This window comes from Lucilia cuprina, chromosome 4, assembly GCF_022045245.1.
Source record: "Lucilia cuprina isolate Lc7/37 chromosome 4, ASM2204524v1, whole genome shotgun sequence".
Classification (NCBI taxonomy): Eukaryota; Metazoa; Arthropoda; class Insecta; order Diptera; family Calliphoridae; genus Lucilia; species Lucilia cuprina.
This window is the reverse complement of record NC_060952.1, coordinates 16,613,133-16,632,820: the sequence shown is the minus strand read 5'-3', so window position 1 is coordinate 16,632,820 and position 19,688 is coordinate 16,613,133. Positions and strand designations below refer to the sequence as shown.

At 27.5% G+C, this 19,688-nt stretch overlaps 1 protein-coding gene across 3 annotated transcripts in view; it reads right to left on the bottom strand.

Moving 5' to 3' along the window:
- LOC111676147 (octopamine receptor beta-3R) overlaps positions 1-19,688 on the bottom strand; it is a 95,322-nt gene that overhangs the window by 62,865 nt on the left and 12,769 nt on the right. The window lies entirely within an intron of this gene.

Sequence of the window (19,688 nt, the reverse complement as noted above, 5' to 3'; positions counted from 1 at the left end):
AAATAAAAAAAATTTACAAACATCAACCGTACAACATATAAACACTTGGGAGTAATAAGTGAAAACACTGATACATAAACACACTTATTCAAACAAGTATACACATAGAAAATGAAACCAAGCGGAAATAACACTTGGCCAAAAAAGCCAACAACAGGCAACGAAACCAACACCATTGTAAAAAAATCTACATAAAACTATAACAAACAATCTGCAAAAAATGGGCGTAAATTTAAACATGCCCCTTACTAACCGCCCATAAGCAAAAGCCCAACTGACCCAATACCAGCAAAAACTACAACCGAGTGGCTATTAAGTCTGGTAGCCTACTGTTGGTGGTCAGTGAGATACGTATGGATAAAAGTTATAACCAAACGATAAATTTCATACGATTCCGTTTTATTTGAGAGTGTCTGTGTAGGTTTATTTTTTTGTGCAGCAGCAAATCCTTTAAGGATTAAATTAATCAGGTTGCTGTTGAATATGGAATTTTGAAATGTATTTTATTTTACTGCTTCTACGGTATATCCCACAAGTATTATGAAGTGAAAGTGTGCAAGCATTTTTTTTAGCTTTATCTTTTGAACTAAAAAGAACAGACGTAAATCGAATATATTTAATCAAGAATATACACACTTTTACTATAAGCAATTATTAGAGTATATAACCACAAAACTTGTTAATCAATATTATTATTATTATTATATCTTCGATTTTTTTGTTAATGCTCATCAATGTAACTTAATGATGATAATAAGACTGTTGGTTCTTTTTATGTCCTAAGCCTTAGTTCCGTGTCCTTTTTTTGGTGTCGTCCTTGCTTTATAAACATGACATTGTGCTGTGAAAATAATAACTATGTTAACAAACCAATTTTAAAAACCACCCACAACAAAAGAAATTTTGTTTTCAATAGTTCTTTGAAAACATTGTCCTTAATGGGTCTTTGGTTGCTTTTGTAACCCATCAACCAGCGAACAGCAGTGGTAAAAATGTTAAAGGCGTTAGTAAATTGTATAGAATGAATGCGAATAATATAAGTACACAAACGTTAAATTGTAAATGAATGATTTGAACAGTTGATTGGATACCAAAATGATTGTGAATGTGAATTCATCGTGTAGGTTTTATGGAGTGAGTATGTTAAAGTACACATACCCATACATGTTATGGTTGCACTTAATTGTGAAAGTGGTGGTAGATATTGCTTACGTTAAAACGTTTAAATGTAGTTGTGACAATGAATTATTTTTGCTGTAGGTACACTGAAGTGCTTACAGGACAGCTTTTATCATCTCAATATTAACATTTTTACAATCAACTAACTTACTAATTTACTTACCAAATAACTTACTAACACTCCACAACTTACTAACTTACTAACTTACTAACTTACTAACTTACTAACTTACTAACTTACTAACTTACTAACTTACTAACTTACTATCTTACTAACTTACTAACTTACTAACTTACTAACTTACTAACTTACTAACTTACTAACTTACTAACTTACTAACTTACTAACTTACTAACTTACTAACTTACTAACTTACTAACTTACTAACTTACTAACTTACTAACTTACTAACTTACTAACTTACTAACTTATTAACTTACTTACTAATTTACATTTCGGTTAAAATGTTAACTCCCTCAATTTAAATTTTTACACTTAAAATTTGTGTACTAACAATTTTAAAATTAAATTTCAATATTTATTACAATTTTCTGTTTCTACTGTTCATGGGGTGCACACTCAAAGAATGACACACAAATACTCGAACTTATACAAGTATGCATACACTAGTGGCATTGTAAGAGTGTTGGTTTATTACCTTGAGCTTTTTTTTCAACAAAAAAAGCCTTGAGCCTGAAATATTGTTTTTAGCTTTTTGTGCTATTGTAATTGTTGTCTTTGGTTTTATGTCCTGTTGTTTTGTGTTCTCTCTGTTCAAAATTGTCGTACATGTAGTCAGTAGTCAGACTGTGTGTACCCAGTAAACACATGCACACACTTTCCAACATACTTATATACAAGTTGTAATGTTGGTTTATATTGTTTGTTTTTTGATTTTTATGTTTTTTTTACTTTTTTGTTTCTTGTCCATGTCCTTTGGTAGTTGTTGTTTTTTAAGTGTGACTTTGACAATGATATTGTTTATGATTCCATTACATGTATTTAACACACATATGTATATACAAATGTGTACAAAGTCAAACAAACATTTCAAACATGTATAAGTAAAAAAGGATTTTTAAGTAGTTTTTAAACTGAAAAAAATCTAGCAGCACGAGTAGTTTGTGTTTATCATGTTGATTTGCTTAAAAATTACTTGATGTTTTGTGTAGAATAGACACTTATTTTTTGCTTACTTGCCTTTTTTAGTATTAAACATTTACCGTAAATTTAAATTTAACATAGAATTTTTTAATTTACCTCCTGCTGGTCAGTCTTTTGTTAAATAATTCTTGTGGTTTCTGTGGTTAAAAAATTTAGTTTGTTGATTGAATATTGTTTTTTTTTTGGAAATTACTTAGTTTGTAATGTATGTATGTATTACTATTTTACTTTTGAAACGAAAATTAATATTGCATGAACAGAAAGTAACAGCTGGTCTTTTTTTGGACAATAAATTTAAGAACCACAAAATTTTGAAAAGCTATAGATAGCTATACTTATTCTAAATGTTAAGACTGATATTATTTTATATGCAAATAACATTTAATTAAAATTATGTGGTATTTTTTTTTTCATATAATTGTTTATTTTAAAGAAACTCATAATGCAATAGTTGAAAAATTGTTTTCCATTATTTTTTCATTAATTTGTTTACATAGTTAAGTTTGTTCTTTATTAAAGTCTAAGTATTAAAATTAAGTTTCGAAATCTTTAAAAATCCAACAAAGACATTTGAACAAGCTTTTATTCGATATGCTAATAATTACGCCTGATATTAATTATATGTATATGGTAACAAATAATTCTCTCGTTACCATTGAATTTGTTTATGTCATAACAACAACTAAATACTAACGCTATCACTAAGTCAATTTAATACTGTCACAAAATCTCTGAGTCTCCTTAACTAAACTATAGGTCAACATCAACAAAAATTATCAAAAAAGGTACATACATATGTTCATTCTGTTAAGATACTCATGATTGAAAGCCTAATAAAATGACCAAATTAGTTAAGTGCGTGTGTGAGTATAAAAATGTTGACGACAAAATGTGTGTTAAATGATGGCAACAACACCAATCTCCTTAATTTAAACATCATTTCAGAAAACATTTTCTTGTCCAAAAGGTAATTATTGTTGATGGTATTTGAGTATGGGTGGATTCTTTAGAAAAAAACAAATTTACGTAAAAATGTCATCAAACAAAATTCTTTCAAGTCTGTATTTTGTCTTTCGACATCTTCTTTATTATTACAGACACACACACTAACACGTACTACACAAACATGATTATTAATTCATTTAGTGTGAAGACTGGCTAGTAATGAGATGTTTGATGTTGTCAGTTAATTTTCTGGTTAGTCTTTTAACTGTTATACAAACCATATGGCTAATTATGTAGTCTGTCTGTATGTTGTTTGTTTTTTTTTCTTTAATATAATTCTGTCACTTTCAATTCATTTAGTTGAGAAAATAACAACATGAGTAATTTCTAACCAAATTTTACCATAACTTTTAGTTGAGCAAATTCAGTTGTTTGTGTGTGTTTGAAATTTTATTAAGCAGCTTAACAGTTTTAAAAATGATGTACATAGTTAGAAAACTGCTAATGAAATGTTTTATGGATGCGGTTGTTTTAAACAAAACAGAAGTTTTGTACAAAAAGTTGACTATGAATAGGTTTTGATTTATAAAAGTTTATAGAATTGTTGGTTAGTATATAAAATGTTAAATGGAATTGTTGTTTTTGAAATATTGTTAAATATTATTTTTAAAAATAATTAATAAATAATTTCTAGTTAGTAAATAGTTGCAATTGTTATATGTTGGTGGATTTTTTATCATTATTTAACACTTTTTTATAAAATTTAGATTATTATTTTATTGAGCTCCACATCATTGATACTTTATTTAAAACTGGTATCTAATCAATGATTTAAATTTATAAAAATACATAATTTTTAATTTAACATTATTCCTTTGAGTAGATATTGGCAAAAGTATTTTCTTTAACAATACCTTACTCTTTAACATTTATCAATTATGTGGAGAAATTCGTATGTGTTGTGAACAATTTTAGTTTTTATCATTTCAATTTCCTTTATTATTGCCATTAATACTCAAACTTGTTACATATTTTGTTTGATTACGCGTCTAAGCGTATACTTAATATTCAATTAAGTAACACATCACTCATACGTCACAATGTAATAACTTATGTTTATTTTTTGCATTTTTACAGATTCTCCGTTTTTTTGTGGCTAATGCTGCTGGTAGCTATTCCTTCATTCCTTACTCATTCTCCAAGGTAAATAAAATGTTTCTAACTCTCAATTCCCTTAATGGCTTAATAACAATAAATGCCATCATAATATGTATAAGTACATACATACAATATATATTCCTTTACTACGTTGTAGTACAAGTTTACCCTACTTACGTATAATAAATATTGTATGGTGTTCTAAGTATATAACTTTATTTTGCAGTTTTGTTGTTGTTGTTTTTTGCTACTGCCTGTTGATGAATGCTATTAAAATGTATTTTATTTATGTGGCAGCAACACATAATACCAAATTACGTTCAACTATAGTTTTAATTAGTGTCAATCAAAAATTATACCTACACCTACATCTAAAGTCATTCACAAAGTTTTACCTACACTATAGTAAAATTTATTTATACAAGGCACGGAAGAGAATTTTAATATTTTTATGATGGTGATGTAAAAAAATCAGTTATTAATTATGTATTAAGGTTATAATTGCAGGTGGGTAATTTGAAGGTTGAATTTCTAGAATTTATTAAAGATTTTAGGGCAACAAAATGAGAAGTGAAAAATTATAAATAAATGAATATATTTATGTATAAACTTTGAGCAATGCTTTCATGTCTGCAAATAAATAGGAAACTGTATATAATATAAAACATTTTTGATTTCAAGAAATTATTCCGTTTGTGATTTCTACAATATAATATTTCGAGCCCATAAAGTATATATATTCTGGATCCTTAGGTAGCGGATGTCTGTATGCACGTTTGTCTGTCTGTCTTTCTGTACATATGTGTGTTTGTGGAAATCTGTTGTTAGAAGTCGCCAGACATATGTGATAACTGAATCTTCAATAATTCTTTTAGACATGCTTTCAAGAAGATTGATACATAAAATCAGCAAAATCTGGCCATAAATGACGGATGTATGAGCAAAAATCCTAGACAAACTCTGCAAATTACATAAAAAAGAAATTGATAAATAATCAAAAACAAGACTGTGTATTGGAAAAGATGTATGTGTGGATGTATTTGGTTTCATTACGCTGTTTATTCTGTTTCGAATGTTTTGATTTCCCAGGTTTTAATAAATTTGTGTATTTCGTTTTTTTTACTGTACGCCACTATAGTGGGGAGGGTATTATGCGTTTGTGCTGATGTTTGTAACACCCAAAAATATTGGTCCTACAAACAAAAACCATTTAAAGTTTTTTATAAAATAAGTTTACAGAGCTTTTTTTCAAAAAGTCTTACTTACTTTTTTCATAAAATTTTTATTACTATACATAAATCGTTTATCAATAACTATAATTTAAACAGTTGTTTTTAATTCTGATGTTTTTTAAAGCTTTTATTTCCAGAAAGCTAAACCATGTAAATCATTTCCCTAAATCTTTAAAGCTTGTGGATTTTTGGTAACTGAAATACTGTCTGTCTGACTTATAAATGGAATCAATTAATCTCCCGCAACTTTTGAAATCGATTTATTAATTATATATAGTAAAAAAACAAACCCAGCTGTTATTGTTTATTTAAGCGAGCATCATAAATTCAATTAGTAATTGTAAAAAAAAATATTTTCAATGAGAATGAAAAATAAGCAGTAAGAATGCGATTAAATAATTATTAAATTAAAAAGAACACAGCGATTTTAACATGGAAATCATTTCATATTTAACAATAAACCTCTTATAAATTAAAACAGAATTTAAATTGAAAGCTGTCTACAGAATCATGTACGTTTAATGAACAAATTTTAAAAATAGTAAAAATAAAGTTGTATATATTTAATTGTCATTCAATTAAAACGAAATAACACAGTTAAACATTATACAAATTTTTCCATACTGACATAAATACATACATACAATTATGTATTATGAAACAGACAATAAAAAAACATGCTAAAGTTAGCAGGGGGACTCACCCTACGTAAACAATTAAAACTTGTTAAAAAATATTTGTTGTAAAATTTATTTGTAACATTTTTCTTTTCACAAGAATCATAAAAAAACAAACCATTTAAAGTTTTAAGAGATTTATATTTTTAACAGGGAATATCAACAATAACAAAAAAACATTATTTATCTCTGACTCGGAAACAAAAAGAATTTTCTGTTTTGTTCACAGGTGTTTAAATGTTGCAGATTTATTTATTTATTCCTTTTCTTTTTGGTTTATACATATTTTTATGTGTTAAACCTTACAGGTTTTTGTGGATTGGTCAAAAAATAACAAATTTATTAAAATTTAAAAATTGATATTGTTGTAACTGATTAGCTGATCCATGCAAGTTGTTGTGTGTGTTGTGTATAAAGATGAAATATTGCTAATTTAATACATACATATGTACCCAGCAATAACTTCCCAGCAAAATCTTTGTAATGACTTGCAATTTTAATCACTTACCTATTAACATACATTTTAATGACTACCACAAGTAACATTTTGTACCAAATAAATTTATTTTTATCAATTTCGATGCGGTAACTCCCAATGATCTTTATTAGTGTTTGTATATTGGTATGTATGTATTTATGCATGCATATCAAAACGATTGCGGTGTATTGAAAGTGGACAACAGTGTATTAATGCTTTCAAGTGTGTATGTGTGTTTTGTTTTTCATACGTTTCTTTTTTCATGAGAAATCCCTTGTCGTTGTCATACACACACATTTCAACAAGTGTTTAAATATATGTATGTGACAAATCGCATTTACTATAAGCCTTGGTAAAGCATACGTTGATATGTTTGTATTATGAATTGTAAAAAATCATCTTCAATAACAAAATTCATCAAAAAGTACAACTATTTATGAAACATAAATTTGCATGCAATTGATGTTGAAAAAAAAGTTGATTGTTGTTTAAAAAATGAAATTTTACAATAAATCCTGCAATGGTCCTTTGAATTGTTTTTTTTTATATCAGTATTTTATTAATTATGCTATTTTTACTAGTTACACAATTAAATTGTTAAATACAGTGTATTTTCATAATCTTTTGTCATAACAGCTGTATACAAATTCCATTGTTTTAAATAGAAATTTTTTAAATATTTTAATTTGTAAAAAAATGGTTAAAAACTAACGCAAACAACTGAACAGTTTCCGCTTGACATAATTTTTGTTTGGTAAATATTTTTGCTTTAATTGGATAGTTTTTCAAAGAATTTTTTTTAGCTTGCTCTATTTTTATTTATTTTTTCATTTTTTTATACCCTTCAACTTCGTGAGAAAGGTATATGCATGTAGGTACATACATTTTTCATTCCATTTGTGATCTCTAGATCTTTTTATATAGTTTAAGCCGAAATCAATTTTCTAAAGATCTTATATACATTCGAGCTCCAAATCATTAATGCTATTTAGATTAAATTAATTATATGGAGATAGAGTTTATATCATTAAAGTTACCAAATGTAGTCTAATTTTTGTTATATGTACATTTCAATATATTTCGGTTGTATTAAGTAACTTGAGCTAAATTTTATAACTGTTTAAACTGTATTCTAGCATGATAAATAGAATAATATAGTCTATTATTAATAACAAATATTTCTGAATAAATATAAGGGAACACTATTCATTAAGAACAAATCTTTTTCCTGGACGCTATCGTGTCAAAAACATTCAGACAGAATGTTTAAAAGTTTTAATATTTCGAAGAAAAAATTTTTTTGTAGAAATGCAACAATAGCAGATAGATTTTCAACTTTAACTAATACACATATTACATTCCATAGACCACAAACCACATACGAAATACAACTAAATAAGTGAACATATCCAACAACAACTAATTAAATAATTTTTACTTAGTCCTAGGATGCTCTTATCCTTTTATTCATCTACCCTAAAGTGATAAAAATGCTGTTCATAACCATGTTTTACAAAAAAAAAAAAAAAAAATGAAATGTAAAAAAAATACTTTTACATAGCTAAAAAAATTAACATTCACTTTTACAAAATATATTCATGAGTTTTATGTTTTAAGGCGAAATTGAAATTGTTTGTTATATTTTACTAAAAATTTTTTTTATTATTTTTATGTTAAATAATATGCGAAAAAATAAAACACTAAAATATCTCTTTTTAACCATAAAAATAAAAAAGGAATTACATTTAAACTGCTTAAAAAGTATTTATTGTTATTACTTTAAGTTTTTCCTGTTAAAATTTACGTTAGAAATACAAAAATAGCTAAAAATAAGCCTATTTTTAGCAAGATTATTACTAAAAGAAATTACTGTTAAAAAAAATATTTTTTGTACCTCTTAATCACAAGTAACTTTTATTTAAATCCTCTTTAATTTAAAAGAAAATTGTTTGTTCTTGTAAAGAAAAAGTTAGAAACGTCGACTAGGTATTATTACTTAACTATTAAAGTCAGATGTAGACTATGAGTGCTTTATATATTTAAATATATGTACATATACATATATTAGGGTAATAACTTTTAACAATTTTTAAAAAATTCAAATCGGCTCTATCTTAAAAAAGTACGTTGAAAAAGTATGTTACTTTTTCACGATTGTTAGCATAGTTTACGCGAAAAAGGCTTTAAAGTTTTCGATATTTACTCTAAACTAAAATAGAAAAATAAGGATAAATTCGCGACTTATCCCTCTCCAAAATGTAATTTAAACTATACACATTTTTTGTAAATTTCTTTCCGAAAAGTTTTAGAAAATTAATTTGCCGCTTGCTGTGCACCAAATCGAGACAATATCAAGCCGAGTCTTTTATATCCACCATTGTGATTTTAACTATACAGGCTATATTTTGTAAAATTTCAACCCTCTACTGAAATTAGATCCAAACACCCGGAGGCAGCTATGCTATACTTAATAAATATAAAATACCTAAGGCGCATTGATTGAAAATGTTTAAGAAATTACGTACGGGAGAATTCAGTTTTATAATATGATTCCCAATTAATAATAAGAACAATTGCTGCACAAAATCGTCCATTAAATGAAGTTTCAAACAAACCCTTTAGTGACCTAAATATGTGTCGCATACAGCATTTCTCTTTAAAACTCACCTCTTCAGAATTGGAGCTTACCTTATTGAAGTTAAAAACTCTTTTTTTTCTCCACTTGAAGAACCAGTAACATCATCCACATCATAGCATAAAGTACTTATACTAAAAGCAACTTAAGTACTGCACAGTTTGTTTTAGCTAACCTATTTCTTGAACAAAGAGTTGTTGCATAAAAAATTTTTTCCGTTTTCTACGTTATAAAATGGTAAAAGAAATTTTTATATTCATTTATTCTTATGTGCATTTAACAAGTATTTTCTGTGTTTAAACGATTTTGGACAATTTCATGAGCTTTGATGAGGGTTGATCTATCGACCGAAATCGAAAGTTGCTATGTGTACCATTTTTATTGAATTATGCTTAAAATTTCGTTATAACATTTTGATTAAATGGTTTATGTGGACATACTTACTTAATATTTTTCAGGCATGGTCTTTGTTTCCAGTAAAATATTTTAAATTTTATAATGAGTATTGTAGGTAATGTAGTTACTATATCGAAATAAGTACTTATTCATAAAAAAGTAACTAAAACTTTTTTAAATTATTACTTGTCTGCTTACCGGGTAGGTAAAGATTTTGCTGGCTAGTATCCATATTTTAGTGTATTACTCAATAAGGTGGTGTAGGGTATAAAGATTTTTCCAAATATTGACACTTTTCGCAAAAAACTTTTCGGAAATGGACCATTTAGGTTATCTTATTTTGTAGTCATTAAATTTAATTGAATCACTTGTATTCGGTATAGAAAGCCAGGCCAGATTTAAGATGCTAATAATTGACAAGATTCATTTGGTTCCAACAAATATAAAGCATTGATTCAGCAAGTTATAATTAGTTGGAAAATTATTTTTACTGTAAATCATTTGGTTATTTTTTTTACTTAATTTTGTGAAAACCGCATTTTCTTTTATACTATTTTCAAATAATTCATAAAATACTTTTAAAAGCAATAGAAATTTGCAATCTTTGATGGAGTTTGTCTCCTTCATCACTCTGTTGGGGACAAACAACTCGACCTTGTGAGAACTTGCCTCCCTGGTCTCTTCAGATCTCGGCTGGCCATTCTAACCTTAAAATTAACTTAATTATTCTTTAAATTCGTTTTTACCAAAATCTTTAAAATGTAAAATTTCATAAATTCCCTACTTTTCTAAGGAAAACAAAAATCATCAGCATAGTCGTTATGTCTATTGTTATAATTTCTCTTCCTTCCTATCACTCTCATTCTCACTGGCTCCCTATATATTTTTTTATCTTTATCATGTGGCAAATAATAATGTCCCTTTTGGCATTAAATTGTTTTTATAGCTTTTTAATTTATTTCAGCGTTCACATACACACTAATGAAATAATTTTTCCAAAAAATGCGTAGCAAAGTTAAAAGTATAATGACAACAATAACAAAAGTTAAAGAATTTGGGCCAGAACGACTAAAATCTGCTCTACATAAGCATTCTTGCCTTTATATACATACATATGTATATAAGATGATTTTTGACTCTCCTAAAAATATTCTAAAAACGTATAAGTTATTTTGCCAATAAAGCAAAAAGTAATATCACGATAAAATTTGTTTAGTTTAGGCCGGTTATTCTCAAAAGTGTAGGGCAAAAAATATATGCTAGAAATATTTTAAGCGTTAGCAGCATCTGTTGTGTTAAATTTATATTTCTCTTTTACTTTTTTATATTTTTTTTGGGAAAATGACCTACTAACATTAAAAAGGCGACATCAAGAAACGATTTTTATGATGGAGCAAAGAAAAAAAAAAAGCGACCAACATGACTATTATTAAATATTTTTTATTTAAAATAATTTTGATATAAAAATTAAACTTTGTAAAGTTTAAAGATATGAAGTTTATCAGCGACAAAATTAAATTGCCAAAGTTTAATTTTTATTTGTAATTTTTAAGAAAGTGAGATAAATAAAGAAAAATGTATTCTACAATTAGTTTCTATGAAAATTAAAAACTCAAAAGATAACATTAAAATATACTTAAGGAGTGAGATCGAAAAATTCTTAACATACATATATGTTTATAAAAAAGAAACCACTAAACTTACAGCTTTATTTTTTTTTTTATTTGATTCAAATTATTATTACAGTTTACAAAAAAAAATATTTTTATAGTTTTAATCACTAGTGATGAAATTTTGAACCCTTTTCGGAAACCCTTCCATTAACGTTTTTATAGTGCTTTCTGTCACTTTGCTCGAACATGTAGTCCATCTCCGTTTAAAATCTACCACACTTTTGGACACCTTTTTTGTACTCTTCAATTCTCTTTTAACAAGAGCCCAATATCTCTCCACTGGCCTTAGCTCCGGGCAGTTTGGAGGATTTGCCTCTCTTGGTACAAATACCACATTATTGTTCTTGTACCACTCAAGGGCTTGTTTACCATAGTGACAGGATGCCAAGTCAGGCCAAAAATAAGTGGACACATTATGAAGTCTTATGAATGGAAGCAGCCTTTTTTGTAAACATTCCTTGATGTAAATTTCGGTATTTATAGAGCCCGTTGTAACAAATGATTGGCTTCTTTTGCCGCAACTGCATATTGCTTGCCATACCAAGAACTTTCTGGGAAATTTTGTCTGCTTTTGGGTCCTCGAGCATCAGCAACATAAAACTTTTGACCTGGAAGTTGCGAAAAATCTGCCAGAACATACGTTTCGTCATCCATTATGCAGCAAGAATATTTTTTTATAAAACTTGACTTCAATTTCCGTGCTCTGTTTTTGGCCTCTAAATTTTTAGCAGCGTTCCTGTCAGGAACTTTTTGAGCCTTGTATGCTTTTAAACCTGCATTAGCTTTAACTTTTCGTACCAAATAGTCCGAGCACTGAGCTAACCGAGCTGCTTTCCTACCGGATGTGTTGGGAGCTCTTTTGAAAATGCGTTCTATTTTTTTGGCTTTAGAAACATCATGTGGACCATTCCTTCTAGCTGAACCAGGTTTTCTATCAACTGACAAGTTCTCCCGGTACTGTTTAATAACATAGTAAACAGTTTGACGGCAGACCTTTGTATGCTTGGCCAACTTTTTGTAAGAACAAGTTGGGTTTAGTTGAAAATATTTAATAATTTCAGTACGCACTTTTTTCTGGTCACTCATTTTAAGCAGATTAACAAAAAAATTAATATAATTGACATTACACATAATAACTGACATGTTTTTCGAAAGTAACTTGATCAAAAAAAAAAAAAAAAAATCAAATAATACTTTGGTTGAAAAATGTAATGAAAAACGTGTGTTAAGAATTTTTCGATCTCACTCCTTATTACAGAAAAGCCTTAAACATGTATTTGTTAAAGTAAGGATAGATTGGAATTATTGTCAATTAAAGCTATGAAAGCTAAATTTAATAATTTTAAATAATTTTGTTTCAAATACCATGAATTATTATTACTTAATTTGTTAAAAAAAAATATTTTGTTTGTTTTCTAATAATAAATACTTTTGCGTGTTTCTAATTAATTTTGTTTTTATATTTTTTTATATTGTATTAATTTAAGAAATAGTGTTCTATGTTACTAGAAATACACAGTAACAAAATATTTAAACATAACAAACATTTGAACATTCTTTCAAAAATCCTTATTACATAACTTTAGAAAGAATTATTATTAATGTTTAAACTAACCTAATTACTTGTAATTGATGTTTTACAAATTACAAAAGATATCAATAGAAGTTTTACTATACCTGATTGTAATTGAAGTTTTACAAAATTTTGAAATTTTAAAAAATTTTACTATACATCAGGAAGGAATTATAGAAAAAGTTTTATTTTGAAATTTCAACTACACATAGCACATAACTGCAGAATAGTCTTTATAATTCATATTAACGGATGATTGTAAAATGTTGGATGTCGGACACCCGACTTAGTCAATATTTCGGGATAAGATACCCCACAGTTGAGTGACTGAGGGACTAAGCGTTGGAAATGAGTTGGTATTAATTGTATATGATATGGGATGAATGTGGGGTACGGCGGGCCTCACCCTCCCGCCGTTTTTCTCTTATGAATGTGTCATATGAATGAGATGTGTGCTGGATTGAATGATAATGGATGAAAGGTATCATATACATTTGATACCATTCAATTTTCCTTCCTTGTTCAGATACGTTCAGAGTTTACTTTGTTCAAATCAGAATTACCACAGTATGTCCCTGTGAGTAAGAACAACGTCTACGGCTTATTGATAAATCGTATTTCGGTCTACCGGTGCTTTTGGCGAATCAACAGAGGCCATCCAATGGTCAAGAGATTAGATAGCTCGAGTACTACAGCAAAGTACTTGTGCATGGACCGGTCGGTACAAAAATAGCCACCTGCGTTCTTCATTGAAGAACAAAGGGGCGATGATAGACCGTTCTTAAGTCTACCTAGTGGATGAAAAAGACTACCGTGAGATAAGGCCGTCAAGGCAGGTGCTCAAGTTAAAACTCTTGACATTCCTGTCAGCCACTCCGTCGCTGGGAGATTCTTGTCGTGTACGTTGACGATTTTACTGAAAACGACGTCTAGAGATTGATCGCACTACCGTGTCCGTTGTTAGAATATGCAATCGTTCACCCAGGGTGAGTTATTATGATTCCTGCTGACCGGGCAAATTGGTCGCGAGTTGGGAACTGCTTCCTGCTAACAGCGTAGTTAGCTCTTCCGGTTTCAAGTGCGTACCTCCTGTATGAATGAAGACCAAAAATATCATATAGCCTCGTCGAGTCTGGTTTTTAATGTAATAGAGATATTAAGAGTCAAATTTAACTAAAAAAATTGTCCTAAGTATTATTATAAAAAATACAACCAGTTATTGAAAACTTTTTTTCGTGTTAATCTGTCAATGTCCATTCATCCATAAGCTATCACAGCAAATTATAATTCGCAAAATTAAAAAAAAAATCTATAAATTTAAGTTGAAATACCAACATAAATATTATTTTAAAAGTGTGCATATTAACAAAAATAAAGCAAGCTTAAATTTAGAAAAGTACATAGATAATTTAATGTCAAGGATGTTTTGCAGCCTAACATAACATAGCATTATTAAATATATATTACTTAGAAAATACCCTTTTTATGCCACCAATTTATGTCAAGGACGTTTTGTAGACCACTAAAAAACAGCACTTACCAATACCGTTACACTTTTTTCAGTCGAATGTTTAAATAGGAACCTTATAAATTATAAGCATTATTAATTACAAAAAATACACCTTTCCTAAGTATCCTTTTTTAGCAGTTTTAATTTTTGCAATTTTCAAAAGATTTCGTTAAGTGTAAAAATGTAATTACATTTCAAAATAATCACTTTAGACTTTATTGTTTTCTGTGTGTTATTTTTGGCCTTCACAATCAAAATGATGTTGTTTTTCTATTTCTATCGTCATATTTTCGTGGCTGTTGTTATTTAATACCATTTTATTTTTTTTTTTCATTCATAAAATAACTCGTTAAGATTTTAAAAATAAAATGAGAAAAATACTAAAAAATAGAACAGCTCATAGTATAATTAAACTTGGCATTTGACATTCCGTGTATAATAGTCATCATTATAGAAACGTTAGTTCTGCCCAAACAACTACTAGAGTCAATTTTTTGTTTAATAATTTCGTTAGAAAAATGTATGTATGGGAATGTGTAGTCCTTTTTTAATTTGTATTTTTTATTACATTATTGGTGAGAAAATGAAATAGACTGCTGATTTTATCATTATAAATGAATAGAGAATAAATAATTTTATAAATGTAGAATGATTGCATTTTTTATACTTTAAAGGAGATTTATCATGTTATTCATTAATCATTTATTTATAAATCATTTAAAAATCGTCATGTTAAAAAAAAAAAAAAAACGAACTCACTCTGTTATAAGGTAATCCATTCTATATCAGATGGGGTAGTCTATTATAGTACTACTACTCTATTCTACTTACATAATAAGTTCATTGTAGTCCAGTAGTTCACACTTCACTATTCTTTAATAGCTTAATCTTTTATACAATACTTCACTTGTATATTACAGTCCACTATTCTCTAGTCTCTAGTCGACAAGTGTACTTTTTCTAATGGTCACAAATATCATTCCCGATATTTGTTTAAATTTAAACATTTAAATTACATTAACAATAACAAAGAAAACGTATTGCGCCCTACTTAAAGGATAATTAAAAAGTATTCTTTTATAAAGGACTGAGTCCCACTGAATCCGAATTTGAAAAAAATAACGCACTATAGTGGTACGGTTTTTGTTCTTTGTGGTGATGATATCTCAAGGAAGAAAGAGGATGTTAAGCCTTTATTTTTAAGCCTAGTTGAAAAATAAAGTTGACGCTGTTATAGTGTCTCAAAAATGACAAAAAAAAAAAGAAAAAATGAAAAATTTCAGTCCATGATATCTCAAATCCCAGATCTGATTCTCAGATTCGGATTCAGAGCTGCTCAATCTTAGTCTTACTTAGTCTCAGGGTTTATCAACCTCATAATTATTCATTACTTAAAAATGTTTTTACTTTTCTTTCAAAGTTCTTGCTGACGCTGTTTTTGGGTTTATTCATTAAAACAATAATTATAATTGAAAGCGTTAAGACAATTGTTCTCTGTGTCATAATACCAGCTTCTTATTAACTTGAAAAATTCTAGCACTTTTGTACACTTTTTTCTTTACACTCACTCTCATGCATTTTCCAACAAACGATGTTAACCTGTTTTTTTCTCGGAAAAAGAAAGCTGAATAGGAAAACTTTAACTCATCATGTTATGGGTCAATTTCTTTTTAAGCCTGTTGTTTTTGTCTTTTCTAGGTTTAATGTTTTCTCGGTGAACATGAGTTAGTGGGTATATGATGGTGGGTTTCTGTGTATGTGTTACCTGACGACGATTCATGAAACACATAAAAATAATCCTTTTTAGCACTTTCGTGTTCTTGTTTGTTCTCATCTGAAGAATTTCCTTAAGAGCTTTTTTCCTACTTTGCTTTTTTTTTGGTTTTTCTTTTTGTTTGGTTTGGTTCCTAAAATGTTTTCATACTCCAAATTCTTCTTAAATACTTACACACATACATATATACCTACATATTTTTCAATATGTTTTTTCTTCTTGTTTTAAAAATACTTAATATTTTTTCTTGGAAAATATGATGGTAGTTTGTGTAAGTCTATAATATTTTAGTTGACGGGTATTTACATATATTTGGTTTTATGGTTGGTTGTAAATGTGAGTGAACTCCGGATCATAGTATCTGATCTGGATTGGACTATTAACTAAACTAAAGTTGAACTTCAGGTTTAGATTATAATATAGATTCTAGATAGATTCTAGTCTGAATTAAAGACTTAACGAAAGTTTGAACTATAGATCAGAATACAGAAATTTCTCGTAATTGTAATCGAAATTTTATTAATTACAATTACTTGCAATTACTTTTAATTTAAAAATTTCCAATTACAATTACTTTTATTTAAAATAATTGTAATTGCAATACCTAAATTACAAGCCACTGAGATTGATATATTTGATTATAATTTCAAGCAATTTTAATTACCAAAACTTCAATTACAAATAATTTTTATTGATTATTGCTAAATTACCCAATACAAGCACATAATTATAATTGACCATGTAATGAATTACATTACAGAACACAATATTTTAATTATTGATTAGAATATGATTTGAATATAGTCTTTAGTATACTCTATGATCCGGACAATAAAGATTAGTCTGCAACCTAGATTAAAGTGTGAAATTGACAGACTAAAGTTTGGTCTATAAAATATTTACAATTTGGACTAAACTATAGCCTGGGCTATAATCAGGCTACAATCTGGATTATATTAGAAACAATACTGACTACAGGCACACCTGTGCCTGTGCCTGTAGTTTGGTCTATCCTATAGACCATACTACAGTTTTGGAATACTGGACTGATCTATAAAATTTGGACTGAGCTTAGTTCATTCTGAAATTAAAATATTTACAATATTTTAAACTATAGTCTGCAATAATTATTACACTGTAATTAAGACTATTGACTAGATTATAGTCTTCAATATAGACTAGTATTTAATCTGGATCATAGGACTAAAGTCTGGACTATAAATTAGGCAGATTAATGTCTCTAAATACGAACGAATATTTCTTTCTCATTTTATATTAAAAGCAATAACAATTTTTCGAATTTATTTGTTGTTTTCAATATAAAACTAGAAAATACTTCTTCGTTCGCATTTAAAGGAACAAGCCCATGGTCTAGATTCTCGACGTTATTGAGAATTCAAAATTTTACTATATTTTAGACTAACGTTTCAACTATAGTCTGTACAATCTAATACAAAAAAATCCAAAAATCATACATTAAATCACAATCTTCATTGTGCATGTGTTCTGAAATCTAGATTATTAATGATAATTTTTTTTATGACCAAACATACATTAGAAGGGTAAAAAACATTTGCCATGACTGCTACTTTTGTTTTCTTTTCAAATCATATTCAGTCATGAATTTTTAGGGTGCGTTGTTCTCTTTTCTTTTCAAAGAAAAAGTTTTCAACAAAATTTCTTGTTAAATAATTTACTTTTAAAGGGGGTAAAATAAGAAGATTTTCATATTGTTTCGGTCGTAAATGAGAAAAAAGTTAAAAATGTGTGAAGAAAGTAATGGAAGCCTGTAATGAGCTTTGGGTTAAGTAGAAAAAAATAAATATAAGTAATTAAATTAATTTCATAATGTTTCCAATAGAACCGACATAAAACAGAAAGTTAAAGTAAAAATGTACTTAATGTTTTTTTTGTTCTAATTGTTGCCTATTTATAAAAGAAATAATTTTTTTAGAAAGGATCTCCACCAGGGATAATAGCAAAGTAATAATAAATCATTTTTTTACACAAAATAACAGGTAATTTGGTTATCGGAGGATCAACCGCCTTGGAACAAAATAAATAAAACAAAAGATAATTTTTGATAGAAAAAAATAAAAAAGTAATAGAAATATTGTAGCAAAAAAAAGTTTTTCAATTTTAAATAATAATAATTTTTTAAAAAATATTATTTAAATTTACTAAAACAGGCTGTTACTTTACACGTTAGCTATTTTATCTCTTAATTGCATGTTTCATGTTTCATGTTTTCTGTGGCTTTGTTTTTATTATCCAGTTATATGCACGTTGTTATCAAAGTCATTAGACAATGATTTATAAACATATTTAACAAATTGCATTATTACCAAAAATTACACTGAAAACAGCACTTATCTTGTCATAAATAAAATTGGAACAAAAAAAAATGTTTTAAAATAAAAAGTTTATTTCACTCGAATGGTATAAATAAAATCAAAATTTTTATGAACAAACGAAGAAAAAAAAACAAATATAAAACGAAAACATTTAAACACATGCTACCATCTGTTTGTCTCATAATTTAGTGCCAGAAAGAAATGCAAAGAAATAAAATAATTTTTTTACCATAATAACAAATGACAGTTTGAGACCTAAGTAGGGCTATAAAAACAACACAACAGTTATAATTGTAATATTTATGTTTGTATGTATGTCCCACCTTTTAGCACTTAAATGAAATACGGCCGTAAACAAACAATTTCATATAGAATTTTATGGTTAAATTGTTGAAAAATTTTTAACTGTTACAGTTTTACACTAAGTATTATGAAAATCGACAAATAGCAAATCGTAAGTAGCAAGGAAATTATTTGCTAATTCAATTATTATTCATTTTATGGATTGCAAAATTTAGTCAATAAAAATAACATATTCAAATTAATTTTTTTAATGAGAAAATTATTTACAAAATTTAGTACTAAAGAAAAAATATTAAAAAAAAACTTCTACAAATTTTTTATAAGGTTAGCTAATGTCTATTCATTGAATATCTAATGTTTATGAATATAAATCAAACTAAAAGTTTATTACTCGTGCTGTTGAGTTTATGGCATTGTCTTTAAATACTGCATATTTCATTTATCATCCTGACAACACTGCCACATAAAACTACTAAATTCTATTGTTTACTTTTATTTCTTCATTTTAGTATTGACTAGTCTCTTTTTTTATTTTTCCTCTATCATAAAATAAAAAAAATATATGTGGCAATTCATTAACAATAAATCAATTATACTAAATAATGATAATAAAATTTAACTCATTGTTATTGTTGT